This window comes from Chiloscyllium plagiosum, unplaced genomic scaffold (genome assembly GCF_037043375.1).
Source record: "Chiloscyllium plagiosum isolate Xiang-an unplaced genomic scaffold, Cpla_swu_hap1 HiC_scaffold_29, whole genome shotgun sequence".
NCBI classification, from domain to species: Eukaryota; Metazoa; Chordata; class Chondrichthyes; order Orectolobiformes; family Hemiscylliidae; genus Chiloscyllium; species Chiloscyllium plagiosum.
Genome location: NW_028270167.1, coordinates 76094742 through 76117843, shown reverse-complemented (window position 1 = coordinate 76117843; position 23102 = coordinate 76094742).

Sequence of the window (23102 nt, the reverse complement as noted above, 5' to 3'; positions counted from 1 at the left end):
TAGTTTTGTAGGAAGGCCTTTGACAAATTTCCACCTGGGAAACTGAAAAATAAAGTAAAATCTCACAATATGATGGATAACTTGGCAAGTTACAACGAAAATTGTCTTAGTAGCAGGCAACAGAGGGTGGTGGGAGAAGGCTGTTTGTGTGACTGGAGACCAGTGTCCCCTGGTATACCACAGAGATCAGTGTTGTGTCCCTTATTGTTTGTGTTATTCATAACAAAATATAGATCTGAATGTGGAGAGGGCTAGGTGGAGAGTGGGGAAGGTGTGATAAGTAAGTGCATGTTTGACATAAAGATTGGCTGAGTGGTTAGCAGTGAGGGGGAAGGCCTTAAGTTTACAGGAAGATGCAGATGGGATGGTCAGATGGGCATATCAATGGTAGATGGAATGGAACCCTGATAAATATGAGGTGATGCACTTTGGGAGATGGAATCAGGCAGGAGGGGACTCAATGAATGGCAGCACACTAAGAAGCTCAGAGTGTACTTCTCCACACATCCCTGAATGTGACTGGACAGGTTAATGCTTAAAAATGTGTTGCTGGAAAAGCGCAGCAGGTCAGGCAGCATCAAAGAAACAGGAAAATCGATGTTTCGGGCAGATTCCTGAAGAAGCCTTATGCCGGAAACGTTGATTTTGCTGCTCCTTTGATGCTGCCTGACCTGTTGCGCTTTTCCAGCAACACATTTTTGAAGCTCTGATCTCCAGCATCTGCATTCCTCACTTTCTCCTGGACAGGTTAATGGGCTAGTTAAGAATTGGACCTTGGGTGTAGCGTTTCCTAATCAGGGTGTAGATTATAAGAGCAATACAGGGCTTTGGTTCGGCAAAAATGGAGTACTGTATGTAGCTCCGGGAACCACATTCCAGGAAGGATGTGATTGTACTGGAGAGGGTGCAGAGGTGATTCACCAGGATGTTCCCTGGAATGGATCATATCAGCTATGGAGAGAGGCTGGATAAGCTCGGGTTGTTTACTCTGGAGCAGCGAAAGCTGAGGAGTCAGTGATTCAGACGGATAAGTTTATAAGCGACACGGACAGGGTGGATAGGCAGCAACTGTTCCTTTTAGTCAGAGGGCCAAGTACAAAGGAGCACACTTTTACAGTGGGGGCAGCACGGTGGCACAGTGGTTAGCACTGCTGCCTCACAGCGCCAGAGACCCAGGTTCAATTCCCGCCTCAGGCGACTGACTGTGTGGAGTTTGCACATTCTCCCTGTGAAGAGTTTGAGATTCAGAGATGATTTAAACATTTTTTCACCTCGAGGTCTGGGGTTCGAGGATTACTTCCTGAGAGGGGAATGATCACCTCACAATCGTTAAAAAGTACTTGGACGAGCAATTGGAAGTGTCATAACATTCCAGGCTATGGGCCTGGTGTAGGAAAGTGGGACTAGTATAGATCGTGTTGTATTTCTGTTGGAACAGAGTCTATGCCCCTGTGAGTGTATGGTGTGGAAGGTCAATTATTGAGCAGTTTAAGGCAGGAATTGATGGATTTCTGCAGAGTTATATTCATAAGGGTTATCAGAATGAACTGTATTAGCTTGTGAAATTATGTCAATGTGAGAAATATGAGAAAACAAGTGCAGTTTCCTTACAGTTTGAAACCAGAGAATGGAGAATGGGGAACAGGGAAATGGCAGAACTATGAAGCCACTACTTCAGTTCTGTCTTCACAGAACTTTCTAACAAGGAAACCGAGTCTGGTGTGGGAAAATGGTAGAGTACATGGAACAATAAACATAGTAAGTAAATGGTTTAGCAGAAATTATTGTTGTTGAAAGTAATGGTCATAGACAACACCAACATAGATTTATGAAATGGGAATTATGTTTGAGAAGCAAACTGGGAGACAAATGAAAGAGAAGCAATGGATGCAAAACATTTTGATTTTTAGAAAAATGTTGGTAAAGCTCCAAGCCCAATTTGCAAAATCAAATCTGAGTGGATTGGGGCTAATATATGGACATGTTTCGAGAATGGGACAGCTGGCAGGAAACAGTGAATCGAAATAAACAGACTCAACAAGTAATAGCCTGACATTTTCTGAAAGGTATGATTCGGTGAGTATGACTATGTCCCAGACTCCCCATTACCTTCCCCAGATATCTCCTGTCTCATCAGCAGGACGGACACAGCAGACGTGGCGGCACAGTGGGATACAGTTGGAAGGGAATTGCTCTTGGAGTCCTCAACAGTGACTCCGTATCCCATAAAGTCTCATGGCATTAGTTTGCACATGGGAAAGGAAACCTCCTACTGATTACCATGTACCAGCCTCTCTCAACTGATGACTCAGTACTCCTCCATGCTGACCAATACTTGGAGGAAGCACTGATGGTAGCACGTACGCAGGATGTACTCTGGGTGGGGGATTTCAATGTTCACCACCAACAGTGTCTCAGCTACAGCATTACTGATCGAGCTGGCTGGGTCCTAAAGGACATAACTGGGGCAGGTGGTGAAGGAACCAACAAGAGGAAAATACATACTTGACCACAGCCTTACTAATCTGCCAGTTGCAGAAGTATCTGTCTATGACAGTATCGGTAAGAGTGACCACCGCATAGTCATTGTGGAGACAAAGTCACACCTACACATTGAGAATAACCTCCATCATTTGAGTGGTACTATCACAGTGTATAAGATAAGGCTGATGCATTCGCAACAATCTTCAGTCAGAAGTGCTGAGTCGATGATCCTCCAGTTGTCCACAGCAATTCAGTTACCAGTCATCAGCCAATTTGATTCAGTCCACGCAATATCCAGAAATGATTAGAGATACTGGATACTCCATAGGGTCCATAATCTGGCAACATTCTGGCAATAGTACTGAATACGTGTGCTCCATAACTTGCCACTCCCCTAGCCAAACTGTTTCAATACAGTTACAACAATGACTTTCCCCAATTATGTAGAAAATTACCCAAGTATCTCCTGTATATAAAAAGCAAACCAAATCCAATCCGGCCAATTACCACTTCATCAGTCTATTCTCGATCATCAGTAAAGTGGTGGAAGATCTCAGTGCTTTTAAGCAGCACCTGCTCAGCAATAACCTGCTCAATGACGACCAGTGTGGGCTCCACCAGGGCCACTCAGCTCCTGACCTCATTACCGTGGTTCAAACATGGACAAAAGAGCTTAATTACAGAGGTGGGGTGATAGTGACAGCCCTTTAAGTCAAGCTGCCTTCTACCAAGTGTAGTATCAAGGGGCCTTAACAAAACTGGAATCAATGGGTATCAGAAGCAAACTCCCCGCTGGTTAGAATCGTATCTGACACGTAGGAAGATGGTCATGGTTGATAAAGGTCAGTCAACTCAGCTCCAAGTCTGCAGGAGTCCCTCGAGCAGTGACCGAAAACTTCTTCAGGGCTGCTTCATCAATGACCTTCCTTCCATTTTAAGGTCAGAAGTGGGGATGTTCGCCAATGATTGTACAATGTTCTGCAACATTTGTGGCTCGTCAGATGCTGAAGCAGTCTATGTTCAATTGCGACAAGAACTGGACAGTGTCCAGGCTGACAAATGGCAAGTAATATTCAGCCCACACAAATGGCACACCGTGACCATCACCAATAAAATACAATCTAACCTGCCCCTTGGTATTCAATGGTGTTACTATCACTGAAATCCCCAGTATAAAAGTCCTGGTGGGTAATCATTTCTCAGAAACTCACTGGTCTCACCACATAAACACAATAACTACAAGAGCAAGTCAGGAGCTATGAATAATGTGGCGAGTAACTCACATCCTGATTTCCAAAAGTCTGTCCTTCATCTATAATGCATAAGCCAGAAGTGTGATAGAAGACTCCCAATTTGCCTTGATGAGTGCAGCCCCAACAACACACAAGAAGCTTTATACCATCCAGGATAAAGCAACCAGTTTGATTGTCCCTATATCCACAATGCTCCACCATCGACGCTCAGCAGCAGCAGTGTTTTACTATCCATATGCTGTAGTGAAATGATTCATCAAAGATCCTCAGAGACCATCTTCCCAACACACGATCACGTCCATCTAGAAGGACAAGGGCTGCAGATGTATGGAAGTACCATCACCTTTAGGTTCCCTCCAAGCCATTCACCACCCTGACTTGGAAATACATCACCGCTCCTTCATAGTCGCTGGTTCAGATTCCCGGAATTCCCTCCCTAATGGCATTGGAGGTCAACAGCAGCAGGTGGACTGCAGCGTTCAACAAGGCAGCTCATCATCACCTTCTCAAGGGCAACTAGGGTCAGGTAATAAAATGCTGGCCCAGCCAGTGACACCCAGATTCACGAAATAAATAAATAGAAATGAACAGAGGAAGGTTGCTGAGGTGTCGCAGGGATCGGTGCTTGGGGCCCAGCTGTTCACAATACCCATTAAACATTGGGTTGCTGGAATCAGATACAATATATCCCAGCCTGCTGACAGCACTAACGGATGTGGGATTGTGAGTGGGTGAGGAGGATGTAAAAAAGGACCGAGAAGACTAAGACAAGGAGAGTGAAAGGGTAAATACGTGCCAGAGGGAGAACAATCTGGACAGAGGTGACGGTGTGCCCTTTGGTGGAAACGATAAATTGGCAGCCGACCATTTGAAAAGGATTGGTTGAAACATGTTGATTTACAAAGGGACGTATGCTCCTTTTTGTTGTTTCCTTCTGCATAAACCTCTGAGGCCCCTGCAGCGCAGTGAGTCCTGCAACCAGAAGTCAATACTGGGCATGGCATTGGCACGCTGCCCAGTGTATATACAACCAGCAAGTGGGGAGCTATAACATTGAAAAGGATCTGGATCTCCTTGTACACCAGTCACTGAAAGCAATATTGCAGGAAAGAAAGCAGGAAAGAAGATAAATGGTGTGCTGACCTTCATTTCAGGGGGATGTGAGTCCAGGAGAAATGGTGTCTTACTGTAGCTGTACAGGGACTTGGTGAGACATCATCTCAAACATTGTGCAGTATTGTGGACAGTTCTCATCTCCATACCTAATAAAGGACAAACCTGACATTGACAGAGAGCAGTGAAGGATGACCAGACTGATATCTGGGATGGCGAGCTTGTTGTGGGAGCAGAGTTTGTGGTGACTGAGCCAGTATTCCATGGGGTTTACGAAAATGAGTGGAGAAATCAGTGAAATGTACAAAACTCTGACAGGGTGAGACAGATTGGAAGCAGGGATGATAATTCCCCTGGCTGGTACAGGCAGGTCACTCTGCATTGAGATGAGAATAAATGCCTGTACTCACTAACTGGTGAACATGGGGAATTCGCTCGCACCTGGAAACCAAGACACTAATTATAAATAAGGATTTAGAGACAGTAAAGGGATGGTGGGAGAGCAGGAGTACGGTGTGGAAATTAAAGGCCAACCATCATTATATTGAGTTGGGTAGCAAACGCGATGGACCAAACGTACTATTGCACCGCCTATTTTATAGCTTCCCAAGGTTACTCACATTACCGGATATGTACATCGTGTGGGGTAAGTGCATTGCGGAGATTTTTTTCATGAACTAGAATGGGGGAGGCTCAATGTGTTGTATGATCTACTCCTATCCCAATGTTTCTGTGCAGTCTGTGGGAAAGCTCGGTAAATGTTGTCACAAGCTCTCAGATGTTAGGAAGGGCGAATCTGCAGGGTCGACAGGACTGTGTTCCCATTCCCTTTTCCGACACTGATGCTGAGGCCGGGTGTTCTGTCCGGTTTCATCCTTTCAGACCTCGGAGTAGTTTGATACAAATGAGTGCCTTGATTGACCGTTTCAGAGACAATTGAAATGTTTATCACATGTCAGGGTCTTTGGAGTCAGTTTTAGGCCAGCCCAGAAAATCACGGGAGATTCACTTTCTAAAAGTACATTGGAGAAGGAAATTCTGTTTACAATCCATATTGGCTTCAAGGTCACTGTTACTGACACCAGATTTTAGATCTCGATATTTTATTAATTGCTTTTAACTTCCACCCGCTGCCAGAGTATTAGCCTGGTCTGGATTAGTAATCCAGTGACATTTCCACAGCACCATCTCCACATGGGGATCTATCGGAAACAACACTGAACTGGTTACTTCTGTGCTGCTTGACACTCAGTCCCACCAATTTGGCTGTTATGATGGGACTGAGGGGGTAGCAATTGGTCAGTTTGTAATATTTCCCGTCTTAGTGGACAGGATACAGCTGAATAACTTTCCACATTGCCAAGGAGATGTCAGAGTTGGAGCTGGAATGAAACAGCTTCCCCAGGGACACGGCTTGTTATACAGCACAAGTCTTCAGTCCTATTGCAGGAATGGAGTCAGGACCCATTGTCTGTGTCGTATCTACTGTGTTCAGCTGTTTCTTCATGTCACATGCAGCGAATCAAATTGGCTGAAGACTGCCATCTGTGATTTTGTGGGCATCATGATGAGAGTGAGGTGTATCATCGACTCAACACTTATGGCAGAGGATGGTGCAGATAAAACATCCTTCTCTTTTACACTGATGTGCAGGTCTGTTCTATTATTTAGGATGGGGATGTTTGTGGAGCCCTCTCCTCCAGTCATTTGTTTAATCGTCCATCACCATTTATCACTGATTGTGGCAGAACTGCAGGGCTTCGTTCAGATCTGTTGGTCAAGTCCCGTAGCTTTAATGAGTTAGCATCAGGTTAAGGTTCATGTGATTCTGACTCTAACATGTTCACCCACACTCGTCACCGAGCCATAGATGGTGTTGATGGTAATGACAGACTGAGGTGTCAAACAGGCAAAAGGTTACAGGTTGTGGTTGAATGTTGTTCTGCTTCTCCTGCTGCTGTAGTCTACAGCACTACATGAATACGCAGTTTCGAGCTGCAACATCTGCAATGCAATTCTGCTGCCTGTTCCCCAAATCTCAGAGACCCATTCACCCATCAGCCCTGCACTCAGTGACCTAACCTGGTTTCTGATGTGGAAATACTTCCATTTTCAAACTCTTATCCTGCTGAGGGTCTGTCTCCCCGGGTCTTGCTTCCAATCTGACATTGTCCACAAAAACATTTAACTGATCTTAATTTAAAAGTTTAATTCAAATGTTTAATTCAGCTGAATCTTTTTCCTTGCGAAATGCCATCTTCTGTGTTTAAAGTGAATGTGTTTCCTCTGTTTCTCTCCCTGACCATGATTAACATCTCTGTAGACAATAGACCATAGGTGCAGGAGTAGGCCATTCTGCCCTTCGAGCCTGCACCACCATTCAATGTGATCATGGCTGATCATCCTTAATCAGTATCCTGTTCCTGCCTTATTTCCATAACCCTTGATTCCACTATCCCTAAGAGCTCGATCCAACTCTTTCTTAAATGAATCTGGAGACTGGGCCACCACTGCCCTCTGGGGCAGAGCATTTCACACAGCCACCACTCTCTGGGTGAAGACGTTTCTCCTCATCTCTGTCCTAAATGGTCTACCCCATATTTTTAAGCTGTGTCCTGCCTCCAGAGTGTCCAATCCTTTAATAATCTTACATGTCTCAATCAGATCCCCTCTCAGTCTTCTAAACTCAAGAGTATACAAGCCCAGTCGCTCCAGTCTTTCAGCGTAAGGTAGTCCTGCATTCCAGGAATTGACCTTGTGAACCTACGCTGCACTCCCTCAATCGCCAGAATGTATTTCCTCAAATTTGGAGACCAGAACTGCACACAATACTCCAGGTGTGGTCTCACCAGGGCCCTGTACAGCTGCAGAAGAACCTCTTTGCTTTTATACTCAATACCTCTTGTTATGAAGGCCAGCAATGTATTAGCCTTCTTCACTACCTGCTGTACCTGCATGCTTACCTTCATTGATTGGTGTACAAGAACACCCAGGTCTCTTTGTACTGCCCCTTTACCTAAGTTGATTCCATTTTGGTAGGTAATCTGCCTTCCTGTTCTTGCCACCAAAGTGGATAACCATACATTTATTCAAATTAAACTGCATCTGCCATGCATCTGCCCACTCAACTAACCTGTTCAGGTCACCTTGTAATCTCTTAACATCCTCCTCACATTTCACCCTGCCACCCAGCTTCGTATCATCAGCAAATTTGCTAATGTTATTACTAATACCATCTTCTATATTATTAATATGTATTGTAAAAAGCTGTGGTCCCAGCACTGATCCCTGCGATACTCACTGGTTACTGCCTGCCATTCCAAAATAGAGCTGTTCATCACTACTCTTTGTTTCCTGTCAGCCAACCAACTTTCAGTCCAAGTTAGTACTTTGCCCCCAATACCATGCGCCCTAATTTTGCTCACTAACCTCCTATGTGGGACTTCATCAAAAGCTTTCTGAAAGTCCAGGTACACTCAACTAACCTGTTCAGGTCACCTTGTAATCTCTTAACATCCTTCTCACATTTCACCCTGCCACCCAGCTTCGTATCATCAGCAAATTTGCTAATGTTATTACTAATACCATCTTCTATATTATTAATATGTATTGTAAAAAGCTGCGGTCCCAGCACTGATCCCGATACTTTTTCTTCACTGTACTTTTTCTTCACTCAGCGAGTCGTAAGTTCATGGAATGCCCTGCCAGTAGCAGTGGTGGACTCTCCCTCTTTATGGGCATTTAAGCGGGCATTGGATAGGTATATGGAGGATAGTGGGTTAGTATAGGTTAGGTGGGCTTGGATCGGCGCAACATCGAGGGCCAAAGGGCCTGTACTGCGCTGTATTCTTCTATGTTCTACATCTACTGGATCTCCCATGTCCATCTTCAGAGTTACATCCTCAAAAAAATCCAGAATATTAGTCAAGCATGATGTCCCCTTCATAAATCCATGCTGACTCTGACCTATCCTGTTACTACTATCCAGATGTGTCGTAATTTCATCCTTTATAATCGACTCCAGCATCTTTCCCACCACTGATGTCAGACTGACTGGTTTATAATTTCCTGCTTTGTCTCTCCCACCTTTCTTAAAAAGTGGTCCAACATTAGTCACCCTTCAATCCGCAGGAACTGATCCCGAATCTATCGAACTCTGGAAAACAATTACCAACGCATCCACGATTTCTCGAGCCACCTCCTTCAGTACCCGGGTTCTAGACCATCAGGCCCCGGGGACTTATCAACCTTCAGACCTAACAGTCTCTCCAACACCAATTCCTGGCAAATATAAATTCCCTTCAGTTCACGTCCTTCAGCCACTGTTTCCTCAGGGATTGTTTGTGTCTTGCCCAGTGAACACAGATCCGAAGTACCAATTCAATTCTTCTGCCATTTCTTTGTTCCCCGTAATATATTCCCCTGTTTCTGTCTTCAATGGCCCAATTTTAGTCTTAACCATTTTGTTTTTTGCCTTTCACATACCTAAAAAAGCTTTTACTATCCCCCTTTATATTTTTGGCTGGTTAACTTCGTACCTCTTTTTTTTCTGCATATTTCCTTCTTAGTAATCCTCTTTTGTTCTTTAAAAGCTTCCGAGTCCTCAGTTTTCCCACTTATCTTTGCTGAGTTATACTTTTTCTGTTTTAACTTTATATGTTTCTTAACTTCCGTCGTCAGCCACGGCCACCCATAACTCCTCCTAGGATCTTTCTTCCTTTTTGGAATGAACTGATCCTGCATCTTCTGCATTATACACTGAAGTATCTGCCATTGTTCTTCCACTGTCATCCCTGCTAAGGTATTGCACCATTGAACTTTGGTCAGCTCCTCCCTCATAGCTCCATTATTCCCTTTATTCAACAGAAATATTATCACTTCCGATTGTACTCTCTCCCTCTCAAATTGCAGATTGAAATTTATTGGATTATGGTCACTACTTCTCAATGGCTCCTTCACTTCGAAGTTCCTGATCAATTCTGGTTCGTTGCACAATACCAGATCCAGCATTGCCTTCTCCCTGGTCGGCTCCAGCACCAGCTGTTCTAAGAATCCATCTCTGAGGCACTCCACAAAGTCTCTTTCTTGGGGTCCAAAACAATCCTGATCTCCCGGTCTACCTGCATGTTGAAATCCCCAATAACAACTGTAGTAATATCTTTGTGACAGGCCAATTTCAGCTCCTGATTTCACTTATATCCGATATCCAGACTACTGTTTGGGGGCCTGTAGATAACTCCCAAGAGGATCTTTTTACGCTTAGAATTTCTCAGCTCTATCCACACTGACTACATATCCTGACTCTAGGGTACCCCCGCACAAGGGACTGAATATCACCTCTTACCAACAGGACCATCCGACCCCCTCTGCCCGTCAGTCTGTCCTTACGATAGCACGTGTAGCCTTGAATATTCATTTTGCAAGCACTGTCCACTTGAAGCCACGTCTCAGTTATCACTAGAATATGGTATCTGCCAATTTTCAAAAGAGCCTCAAGCTCATCCATCTTATTTATCATACTTCGTGCATTCATGTTTAAAGTTTTTTTTTAATTTGTTACTGCCCTCACTCTTCTCATCAACTCCTATTTCACGCAACCTGACAGTATGATCCCTTTTTGCGTTTTCTGCTTCATTGATACAGTTGTCTTTCTTGACTTCCCTTGTTCTAACTTTCCCTTCAATTTCCTTTTTCAACATCCAATTTGTCCCCTCCACCCTCCCCCCGCCCCATTTAGTTTAAACGCAGCTGTGTTGCAGTAGCAAACCTGTCTGCCAAAATGCTGGCCTCTAACCTATTAAGGTGCAAACTGTCTCTCTTGTAGAATTTATACTTACCACAAAACATACCCCAGTGATCCAAGAATTTAAATCTTTGCTTCCTGCACCAGTTCCCCAGCCACACGTTCAAGTCCATTATCTCCCTGTTTCTGGCCTCATCAGACTGAGGAACTGGAAACAATTCGGAGATAACCACCCTGGACATCCTGCTTTTCAGCCTTCTTCCTAGTTCTCCGAAGTCCCGCTGTAGTATGTTCCTCCTCTTCTTCCCAACATCATTTGTGCCAACATGTACCACCACGTTTGGCTCTTCACCTTCGTCCTTGAGGATTTCCTGCACTCTGTCTGTGATGTCTTTAACCCTGGCACCAGGAAGGCAACACACTATCCTTAAGTCCCGCCTGCTGCCACAAAACCCCGTCAGTTCCTCTCACTGTGGAGTCCCCTATTACCACGGCTCTGTGCGATGTCCAACTCTAACGCTCTGTCTCCACGCCAACTTTTGATTGACAGACCTGGCCGCCTGGCGGACTGACAGTGTCATCTGTCTCTACTGTTTCCAAAAGATTCAACTTGTTCCTGACAGGTACTTCCCCCGGAGTCTCTTGCACCTGTCTCCTCTCTGCCTTCCACATCGTCTGCTCTCTTCTGCTCTTTTCTGGTATGGTCGGTGTAATAACCTCACTGAAGGTCTTGCCCAGAAAGATATCGTTCTCTCGGATGAGCCTAAGGTCCCCGAGTTCTTTCATCAGCGCTGCAACATGCTCGGTCAGTAGCTGAACGTGCACACACTTTCCACACTTAAACGAGCCAGACAGACCAGAGTCGTTGACCTCCCACATCAAGCACTTAGCGCACTGAACCAGCTGGGCAGTCATGTCTTCATCCTCTTCAACTGTGGCGCAATCATTTCACTCAACCTCCTTGTCAAAGAGTTCAGAGCAAAAGCCTCACTCGTCACTCCACAGGAACTTCCTTGGACCCTGTAGTGTCAGTGATGCCAGCCTTATGTAGTTTCAGAGCCAATGAATTCTCTGGATTCCCAATCATCTTCACACATTGTATGTTTCCTCTTTTGGTCTGAGGCCTTATCACTCATGGCTGCCTTGTCCCTCAATGTTTGGCAATTCCTGTGTGCTGTGGTCCTTTGTACAGTGCACATACAATATGTTCAAATGCTGGGTCTGATGCCAGAACTTTTCTTTCCAATAATATAATAGACACTAACTTTGGAAAGAACCCAGCAGGCCAATATCTTGAATTCCCGGAAGAAAGGGGATTAACTAAAATAAGTTGGGACACGAGAAGCAAGAATTTATAACGCACATCCTGATAAGAATGAGACTAGAGTTGGGAATATCAGAAAAGGGGGAAAGTTGAGAGAAAGGGAAGTTATCACTTCAGATGAGGATCAAATAATGTTTTAATGCTTTATAAATGTTATACATCGTGTGCATCATTTTTGGTTAACTGTACCTCCGTTGTTCATTCAGAATGTGTTGTACACATATGAAAAATTTTATTTATCTGAACACACACTGATTAAACAGTGTATATAAAATCATTTTTCCTCCATTTCAAACTATCCTGTTGTCGTGCTAGCAGGACATGTGAACACCAACTGGCCATCAAAAGACATGACCCACTATCATAAAGAAGGACACCACGTTGACTGTGACAACACACACTTCCTAGGACAAAACCACGCACGAAACTTCTGAGAGGCATGACATTCTAGCCAGACGTACATCAATAAACATATCAATTTAGATCCTATCTACCTTCCCTTGAAAAAAACTGGAAATAACATCATGCACCTTAAGAAACCAAGACCTATAAATAGAAAGACAGGACATACCAACAGTGCATCACCAGAGACTCTCCCTGATGATGTTACCTAGTCATGGTGACGAAACATCTGAAAACAAACCTTCAAGCTCAGCGAGCTCACTTACATCCTTGTAAATGGCTATCTTTCTCTTAATAGTGGAATTTGGGACTTCTCTGTCATTCATCTTTTAACAGATTATGAGGCGAGGTGAGCTTTTCTGGGTGTGTGGTTTTAATTAACAGAGGGGTTAGACATCGACATCATAACGGTTTGAGGGCTTGTCTTATGGGATTTGAACAGATTTGGGATACAAAAGGTCCCAGCAGATTCCATCATTTGGCAGTTAGTGACCTAGATCTTCAAATAAAACAGGTGACAAAATTCATTTAATTTTGTTTCCTTGTGGTTGGTTAAATTAAAAGAAATGGCTTTTAACATTACTAAAGAGGTTCTGAGATTTGAAGATGATTCACAAGTTTGCCGACAAAGTTTAGAAAGACAAAGGAAGGGCATACTTTTAGAATTAACATGTAGATTAGAATTGGGTTTCACCAGGGACAAAAGGAAAGCTGTCACCATAATGGAGTTGGTCAAGCACTTTGGTGTATCAGAGAAGCAGGAAACTGCAGTCGAGTTGGAAAAAAACTTAAATTGCAAGTGGGGCAATTGCAGTTAGAAGATAAAGAGAGAGACTGAAAGAGGTAGGTAAGTAACAGGTAGTAATAAAACCAGAATCTTTCTTGCCAATTCCTGTATTCATAGAACCTTTCACGCGGCTTATGATTAATTGTGGAGCTCCCCTTTCTAATGTAAAAGTGGAAACCAATATTTGCTGATCATAATGGATGTGTCTACCAGATTTCCATAGATAATTCCATTATGGGGTGTTAAGGCAAAAAGGGAGGTAGAGGAGTTGTTGGTACCTTTACTCACTGTGAGCTACGCAGTGTGATTCAGACAGACCAAGGGTCTCATTTTACCGCTCAGCTGTTTAAGGACGTCATGGATAGATTCGGCACGCAGCAGTTTAAATCAAGTGCATCGCATCCCGAATCCCAGGGGGCCTTGGAAAGTTGGCATCAGAAGCTGAAGACCATATTAACAGCGTGCTGTCAGAATTACCCAAATGATTGGAATAAAGGCGTCTCATTATATTGTTTGCCATTGGAGATGCCCCAAATAAATCTGCTCACTTTACATCCTTTGAGTTAATATTCATATATGAAGTGAGAGGTCCTTTGAAATTAATTAAATTTAAATTGACAGGACCGAAGTCGGAGATCTCACACTTGGATGATGTATCTGAGGTAAGGGAGAAATTAGATGGAGTAGGTGAGTTAGCTAAACAACACCTGAAGAGGGCACAGCATGGAATGAAGCAGGTGGCAGATAAAAACGCTGAAACTTTGACGATTTCCCGTGGGATGACATATTAGTATTGCCAGCAGTGTTAGGAAATCCCTTCAAAGCCAGGTTTAGTGGCCCCTTTCAAATTAAAAAAATGTTGAGTCAGTTAAACTATCTGATAATCGTACTGGATATGACAAAAAATGCCAGAGAATGTCATGTGAATGAATAATGCTCCAGATACATTGAAGACTCCGGAACAGAGTTGTGGCCAGCTGAATAAATTGTGCAGTTTATCTGTATGATGTAGTGAACTTTAGCAAGTGATTGAAAGTTCACATGTTACAGTTGGCAGAGCATGTTGAATGATTGCAAGAAGCAAACTTGGTAATAAACTTAAAGAAAACAGAATTCGCGAAGGCAGAGGTGATGTTCTTGGGACATTACATTGGACATGGAAGGTTGACCCCATGGAACACAAAGACGAAGGGCTTTGAGGAATTTCCACGACCATCCTCGAAGAAAGAGGTGCTTCGATTTTTGGAACTGAGTGGATTCTATCGGAAGTTTGTTGCAAACTTCAGCAGCGTATTGGCACCCCTGATGGATTTATTAAAGAAGACACAGAATTGTGGTGGACAGAACAATGCCAGGAGGCATTAGAGAATTTTAAAGCCGGATTAATCATCGCACTAGTTTTAGCTGCACCAAATATTTTGAAAAATTTGAAAATTGTATTTGATGCTAGGGGTATAGGTGTTGGAGAAGTATTGATACAGCAAGATGATGTTGGAATTGAATGGCCAATTAGCTACTTGTCGGAAAAAACAATATCCACCAGAAAAAAATACAAAATCTCCCTTATTGTAAAACAATATTTTGATGTTTGGATTAGTGGTGCTGGAAGAGCACAGCAATTCAGGCAGTCCGAGGATTTTGCCTGTCCTTGGATGCTGCCTGAATTGCTGCGCTCTTCCAGCACCACTAATCCAGAATCTGGTTTCCAGCATCTGCAGTCATTGTTTTTACCTCAATATTTTGATGTTTATATGACAAACAAATTGTCAGAGATGGTTGTGGACAACGACAACCCTCTCGCTTTTTTTTTAATATATAAAGAACAGAATATGAGACTATTTCATTGGAGTCTTATGTTACCGACTTTAACCTTACAGAACGTACATGCAGTGGGTCCTAAACTGCGATAGCAGATGTGTTATCCTAGATTTAAAGGAAAAAGTTTCGACAAGATTTGACCTATTGCAGTAATATATATGTGTGCAGAATTAATATGTATGGCTGAGATTAATACTTTTGGAATTCATAATAATGGGATTAAGAATTAGAGGAAAAGAAATGAAACCATTTTTTTCATTCTGCTGGTTCATGTGTTTTTTTTTCTGAAGTGGGGAGGTGTTATGAAGCCGAAAGCATGTCCGGTCACTTTCAGACAGAACGGGTTTTGCTGAATAGAAAGTACAGCCACAGATGCCAGCTAAAGGTCACTCTGTTCCACATGTCACCATTAGCTGGGAAATGGATACCTGAGTTTTGGTTGCTGTTTTGACAACAATTCAAATAAAACCAAAGAGTTTAAATAACGCTCAGGATACCAGAAGCCAACGGAATTTGAATATTATTGTTTGGGCACGTGGAAAGCAATCATATTATGAGAATTATTGTATCATGGGGAGTATATAAACCCAGCATTTTGAACACTAGAGGGGGAGCCACTGCCATCCAACAGCAGTGTAACTGCTGTAGAGCAGGAGTGTTAACTGGCCATCTCAAACACTTTCTATCAAATATACATGTCCATTTAAAAGCTACTTGCAATATATAATAAAGACATGACCCAGGGAGATCAGCAGCTGGAAGAGTGAACACAGCGGGGAAGATGGATTCTGTGTGGCCTTGAGATTGTAATGTTTAATATGTGGGTTGTTGGAACAGCATATTTTTACAGAGTTGGAGTCAGATAGTAAGTAGCTAAGAAAAGAGGGGCGTGTATTTGTGAATAGTTGTTGTTTAGTATTCACAATTAAAGATAAGAAACTAACTTGTTATTTTTTGTTTAAACACTGGAATGTAGGAGATCTGTATTGCTCATATTTTAAAAGATTACGAGCTTTTCTGGGTGTTTGGCTTTAATTAACAGAGGGGTTTCAACTCTACTTTGTAAATGTCCACCCACGCTCACCCCATTTCCCTGCAGTTGGCCCATATCCTTCCAGTCCTTTCCTATCCACATATTTATCCAAATGCTTTTGAAATATTGTTAATGTTCCCCCTCAGCCCCATCTGCTGGCAGCTCAACCACGTACCATCTCTGGGTAAAGAAGTGACCACCCAGGTTCCCTTTTATTCCTTCCACTTTAACCTTAAACTGATCCCATCCAGTCCTCGATTCTCTACACCTTTGAAGAAGACTGAGAGCATTGACCCTATTCATATCCCTCGTGATCTTATATAGCTCTATTAGGACACCCTCATTCTCTTACACGCTAAGGAAAATGTCCTAGCTTGTCCAACATCTCCCTATAACTCAGACAATCGGGTCCTGGCAACGTCTTTGTGAATTTCTTCTGCACTCTTTCTAGTTTAATAACATCTGCCTGATAACAAAGGTGACAAAACTGAACACAATACTTCAAGTGCGGCCTTACCAAAGTCCTGTGTAACTGCAACATAAATTCCCAACTTCTATACTCAATATCCTGCCTGATGAAGGCTAATGTGCCAAAAGCCTTCTTCACTGCCCTCTCTATATGCGACTCGACTCTGGGAGAACAGTGCACCTGAACACCAAGGTCTCTCTGCCCACTACACCCATTAAGGCCCTCTCATTCACCGTGAAACTCCTACCTTGATTTGATTTTCCATAATGCAAGACCTCACACTTCTATATTCAATTCCATTTGCAATTTCTCGGCCCACTTCCCCACCTGATTACGGTCCTGCTGCAATTTCTGATAAACTTCCTCACTGAACATGCTCCCACTCACTTTAATGTCATCTGCAAACTTACTAATCATATCTTGTACATTCTCAACCAAGTCATAGATAACAAACAGCAATGGACCCAGCCTCCAGTCTGACAAGCATCCTTCCACTAAACCCTCTGCTTCCTATCAACAAGCCAACTGTGTATCCAATTGGTCAGTCCTCCCAGCATTCCATGTGATGTAACCTTCCTGAACAGCCTACCATGTGGAAACTTATCAAAGGTCTTACTGAAATCCATAGAGACTATGGCTGCTGCTCTGCCTTCGCCAACTTTCTTGGTCACTTCATCAAAGAACTCTAACAAATTTGGGAAGCATGATCTCCCACTCACAAGTCTATGCTGACTGCTCCGAATCAAACCCTGTGTAAGTAATGGGTGCAGTCAATGGTATGCTGTCCTTCATTGTAAGATGATTCGAGTACATAAGTAATGCCATCTTCCTGTTTTTGTAAAGCCTTGCTGAGAGTTCATTTGGGGCACTCTGTACAGATTTGATCTCCTTTGTAAGGAATTATCTCCTTACCACAGATACGGGTGATGGTAACATGAGGATAGAGTGAAGAAGCTCAGTGTTTAATCAGTGGAGCTGTGAGAGACGAAGAAATGGTGATGCTGAAACGCGAGGAGTGGCAGCGATCACTTATTTCCAAAAGAGACATTGACAGGGTGAGAAATTCCATACTTTACCTAGGATTGATTGGTTTGATTTATTGTCACGTGGACCTCAGTACAGGGAAACACTTTATTTATGAGCAGTGGAGGCAGGTCATAGTAAGGATGAACTGGCAGATCATACGGTGGAAATAGGCTTGGACAGAATAAGGCGTTCAGGTTACATTGAACAGGACGTGCACTAGACAAGATCAACATGAGTAATACCATCATTATTTGAACTTAGAGAGTCCATTAATCAGTCTAACGTGACTTTCCTAATCGTTTATATGTCTTAATTAACTCTCCCCACGTTATTGTGCAGTCGGTGTGTGAGCCCGTACTGAACGCCATGTTGCTCACAATCCCTAACAGCAGCCACAATACATTCCATCTGACACAGGTAGCCATTCCCACCAGCATCCGCCCTACATAGAAACACCAGGCTGTCTTCCCGGAGATGAAAGATGCCTTCTTGAGACTTCACACAAGACATACGGCTTCCCTCCTCACCACTAGAAAACCACGTTAAGTATGTATCATGAGCGACGGCGCCACGAGGAACAACGTGGAGCAATCTGTCTGTGCAGCCTCTGCTCCACTTCGTCATCATATTAGAGCATCATTAGGAGACAGTGAGGACTGCCCATGCTGGAGATCAGAGTAGACAGTGGATGGCTGGAAAAGCACAGTAGGAGAGTCGACGTTTTGGGCATAAGCCATTCATCAGGATCAGCATCAATTATCTCATTCTGTCCCCGTGTAAGTGCATTGAGGTGGGAATGGCCTCCTGCTGTTCCTGTGTAAGTGACTCAAGGGATTGAATGGCTTCTTCATTGTCGATTGGACAGGGCCAAGAGCCTGATTGGGTTACCCCTGGTTCCTGTTTGACAGCTCGATATGCTGACAAGTGTGATGATGTTGCAGCTTTAAGAGGTTATTTTGTCCTGGTTTCTTTTAAGAGAGAGATTGAATGATCGTTACCAAGTTGGCTAGTTAAGATCACTTGAGTAAACAGCGAGGGAGGCCTTGGGTTTATTTTAATAAATACTGAATGGGTGTGGCCAGCTCTCATAGATTAGGATCTCTGGGTTTTGCTTTCTCAGTAATAACAGAAACTATTGGGGTCTCCACAGAGTTGGAAGCTTCAGTGAATGTATCCTGGCTGCTACGCTCTCTTAATTTTCTCTTGATGCTGTTTTTAATTCCTGGATTGGAGAAATATTTGTGACATTCTGTGTCTGAATATTCCTTTTTGCCAAGGGCTGTGGTTATGCGATTTTCCTGTATTGGAACAGTTCATTAGTAATAACCCCACGATCTATTATTTTGTTAACTTGGCCAATAGAATTGAGTTATTCTAAATTAACCTTTCCTTGGTTTCATTTTATTTTCCTTGTTTAAATAAATGGTGTTTTGCTTCACAACGAGTAGTTTGACCAGTCACATTGCATCTGGAACAGACAGTTTACATTTCATTTAAAATATGAAAATATTAGAGTCTAGGTTACCGCCCTCAAATATTTTTGAAGGGCTCTGGTGTGGTCCATCACACTAGACTCCTTCGCTTCCTGAGTAATAGGCTGGAGGCACTGAATGGGCTGTCCCTGTTCTTCTCCAATAGTGTCAATGGGCTGAATGATTTCCTCATATTCCTGTGAAACCAGAGAGAGCTGCTGAATGAACTCTTGTTTTACTGTGGCAATGTGCAGTGTCAGGCAGTGCTGTTACATGAATGTTACAGACACTTTAACAGAAAAAACCTGATTGGTGTCTGGGTCTTGCTGCACATGGACAGAGACCAGTTCAGGAGCTGACGAGGGACAAAATGTTCTGAACATTGTGGAATCTTCAGTGACCATCCCCACATTCTGATCTTATGGTGGGGAGGGTGGGGGCGGGGAGACATTGATGAAGAAGCTGAAGATGTTTGTGAAGAGGAAGCTACCCTGAGGATCTCGCACAGAGGTGACCCAGGACTGAGATGATGAACATCTTCCTTTGTGCCATGTTTGACCCCAAACACTGGAGAGTTTACTTTGATTCCCATTAAGTCCAGTTTTGTTAAGTTCCTTGATGCCAGCAGAAGTTAACCACTGCCTTGATATCAGGGCCAGTCATTTTTGTCTGAACCCTTGTATCAGCCTCTTTTGTTCATATCAAGAGGTCATGGTATAGGAGCAGCAAGTGTTTTCTTCAAACAGGTGGTATTGAATGTCAGGATTTCTGTTCTCAACACTGTTCGGGGAACTAGATGACTGAAAGTGTTTCAAGACAAGGTCGATGGATATTGACCTGCCAGAGAATTGAGGGCTATGAAGAATTGGGAATGAAAGAGGATTTGAGACCAAGAGCAGATCAGCCACGATCTTAGGGAAGGGCAAGGCAGGCTTGGGGAGTGAACGACCTACCCCTGTTTCTGATGTACTCACATTCTGTTATTGAAAAGTTAGTGGGTGTTATTTTCATGAATGTGCAATTACTGAATATTGCAGCCAGGGAGACCAGAGGATTTTGTGAGTCATCTGTGGGTGAGGTAAGTTGTCTGTATTCTCAGTGAATTTGGGTCTACAACATGACCAACAAATGAAGCACAAGTTGCAGAGAGGGAAAATTTTGTAAAGCGAGATGAGGGGCCTCTTTCATAACCAGCCTGGGTTTTCCAATTATATTTCCCAAATCACCACAAAGCGTGTGGGACTGTCTTGAAGGGCTGAATGGTCTCCTCTGTTTCTGTGCATCAGGTTATAGATGTAAGTAGCCTCCAACTGCTCCTGTCTAGCAGGTTTGAGGGGCTGAAGAGAACACAGAAACATGGGACTGAGGAGCAGGAGTGGGCCATTAGATACTTTGAGCCATCTCCACCAGGCAGTAAGATTGTGGTTGATCAGGTTGGGGTCTCAGCCTCACTTTCCTGACTGTATCCCATTATCCGTGACTCACTTCCCTGTCAAATATTTAACTAACGCAGTTTTCAGTCCATGTGAACATCGAGGCACAATAAAAACTTCCAGAGGAAGTGGTGAAAGCAGGGACGGTTACAATGTTTAAAGGACATTTAGATCAGTCCATGGATAAGACATCAGTTTGGATGGTGCTGTGAGCAGCTGCCCTCTCCCTCCCCCTCTCTGAATGAATCCCTGTTGATTTTCACCCTCCGCCAATGCCTGTGCAGTGGCGTGGGGAGGCCAGCAGAGGGTGGCATTGCATCACTTTAAGCACCACAGAGACGACCAGACCTGCCCCACACAGAGACACACAGATACACACACGGGGATGGTTAGGGCACTACGTGAAGCTCATCTGGTAACTTAAATGAAGCATAAAGAAATGCTCAATTCGCCTCGTAAACTGTTAAAATATGAGTGTCAGATCTACCAAATCCCACTGTTTAAATAAAAACATCAATTTATTTTTTAACTCTGAAAGTGAATATTTTACATGGACTATTCACAACTCTGGGACCCCCCTTTCTCTTAACTGCTTATTAACCGACTCCAACTCTATAATAATATACTGTGTCTGGGTCTGCCATCCTCTCGTATCACAGGTGCTTGTAAGCTTTCAGTTCAGAACTGCATTCACCCTCGCTTAAAGGTACAGTACACGCTTTCAAATTCATCATATTATACCCTGATGAATATAGATAAGTGGAACCTATCTAGATTTCTCTTGCTCTGTGGTTTGTCAATATTTCATTTGCTCCGTCTGGTGTGTGTCAGGACTTTTGTTGCTCCATTGACAGCATGTCATTATTCAACTTTGTCCATAGGAATATGTCAGTATTTCACTTGCTCACAGTCGTGTATGTGGGGCTGGATTTCAGTTGTTTCGTGGGGACTGTGACACTGTAACAATCTCAATGTTTGTAGATGGCACCGAACCTGGAAGAACTCTGCAGTCTATGGAGGACAGTGTGGAACTGTAACAGGACAGTCACACGTTGGTGTCGTGTTCAGGTGTAAGGCAGATGGGGATTAATGCAGAGCAGTGTGAGGTGATACACTTTGGTAGGAAATACAATGAAAGACAGTTTAAAACAGGTTGTGCCATTATAAAGGGGGTGCGGGAGCAGAGAGTCCTGGGTGTATATGAGCACAGATTGTTGAAGATGTCAGGACACTTGGGGAGAGCAGTAACTATCACAGATTAGTTTCAGTATCTGAGCTGTTTACAGGGGGAGGTGTAGGAGGGAGTCTCCATGCTCCCTTCCTGGGAGGTGGTGGTGACGATGTGTAGGTGGGGACATGGTCATGGTGAGGTGTCCGGAGGGAGTCAGTCCACAGTGTTGTATCCATGCCGTGTTATTAATGTGGTGGGGAGGGGGGTAAAGTGGAGGGAGAGAGAGAGAGAAAGAGAGAGACAGAGACAGAGAGAGACAGAGACAGAGAGAGAGAGAGAGAAGGTGCAGCATGCGGCAGTGAGAGTGATGGACCATGAGCCTTGTTCGGGGGTTGGTGCTGTAACAGATATACAGTGAGTGTGAGGGAGCAGAGAGAATACGGTGACCCTTATCCTGACAGAGCAGGGAAGGTTATTGATACTTGTCCTGTATTGCTGAACATTTCTTCAGACCACAGATACTGCACTGAGCTGGGTGGGGAGGTCAGACCATGCTCGGTGGGTCTGGTCGTGTGGCCCACTCTGGGAAGAGAATGGTCCCCCTCTGTACTAGCCCATTCACCAGGACCTCCGTGCTCCTGTTGACAAACCGTGGTGTAATTACCCCTTATCTGCCAGGCTCGGGGTAAACTGTGCAGAGAAACTCTCCTAACAGAGAAAGCTCAACCGTGTGCTCAGTGGCCTTTTAAAGATGGCGCCAGTGTCATGGATCATGGAATATCCAGGGACACCCGGGCGATGGTAAGTACCTCCAGCCATATTGGGTTGGAGAATCGGGCTGGTATTAAATGAGAGGGACACCATGGGGTGGGTGGTTAATGAGGTGAGTTCGATAAGATAGCACCAGGAAACTAGCTCGGCCCAGTGTAGATGATCCCTCTGTCATAGTAAATGGAAATGGCACTGAGACAAATTACTGTTAGATTTAGCTCAATGAGTCAAAGACTCTGTTGACCCTACACCCAGATACAAAGCCGCAGAACAAATACTCATCCAAAACTCTGCATCATCCGAACTCCCACCAATATCATGTTCACCTACAATTCCTGGAAACACTTATGTTACAGGATGCTGTTAAAATGTTTTCATTTCTGCATTCTAAAACCTGGGAACACATCCTTTCATAACACTGTCTCTCAGTGTCCCCCTCTCTGTCTATTTCCCATATCCCTCCCATTTGTTATTGTTTAAACTGATTCCCCCTCCATCTCTGTATCTCTGTGGCAGTGATGTTCACACCCACAGCACCCCCTTGTCAGGGCACAATGGAGAGATGAAGTTGTAAATGGACGTGAGCTGCACATCCTGTCACTTCCAGCCCGGGCTGCAAGTTTCCCCACACTGGACAGTGATCTAAAACACTGTTACGGAGCAATGCACTGGGGTGGTGTACACAGTCCTACATGTTGGGAGGGTAACTGCTCCTGGTTTACAGATTAATTCACGGGTGACCACTGCACAGGTCACTGTGCTGGTCAGATTATCTGGTTGAGGTTTATAGATAATGCCCTGCT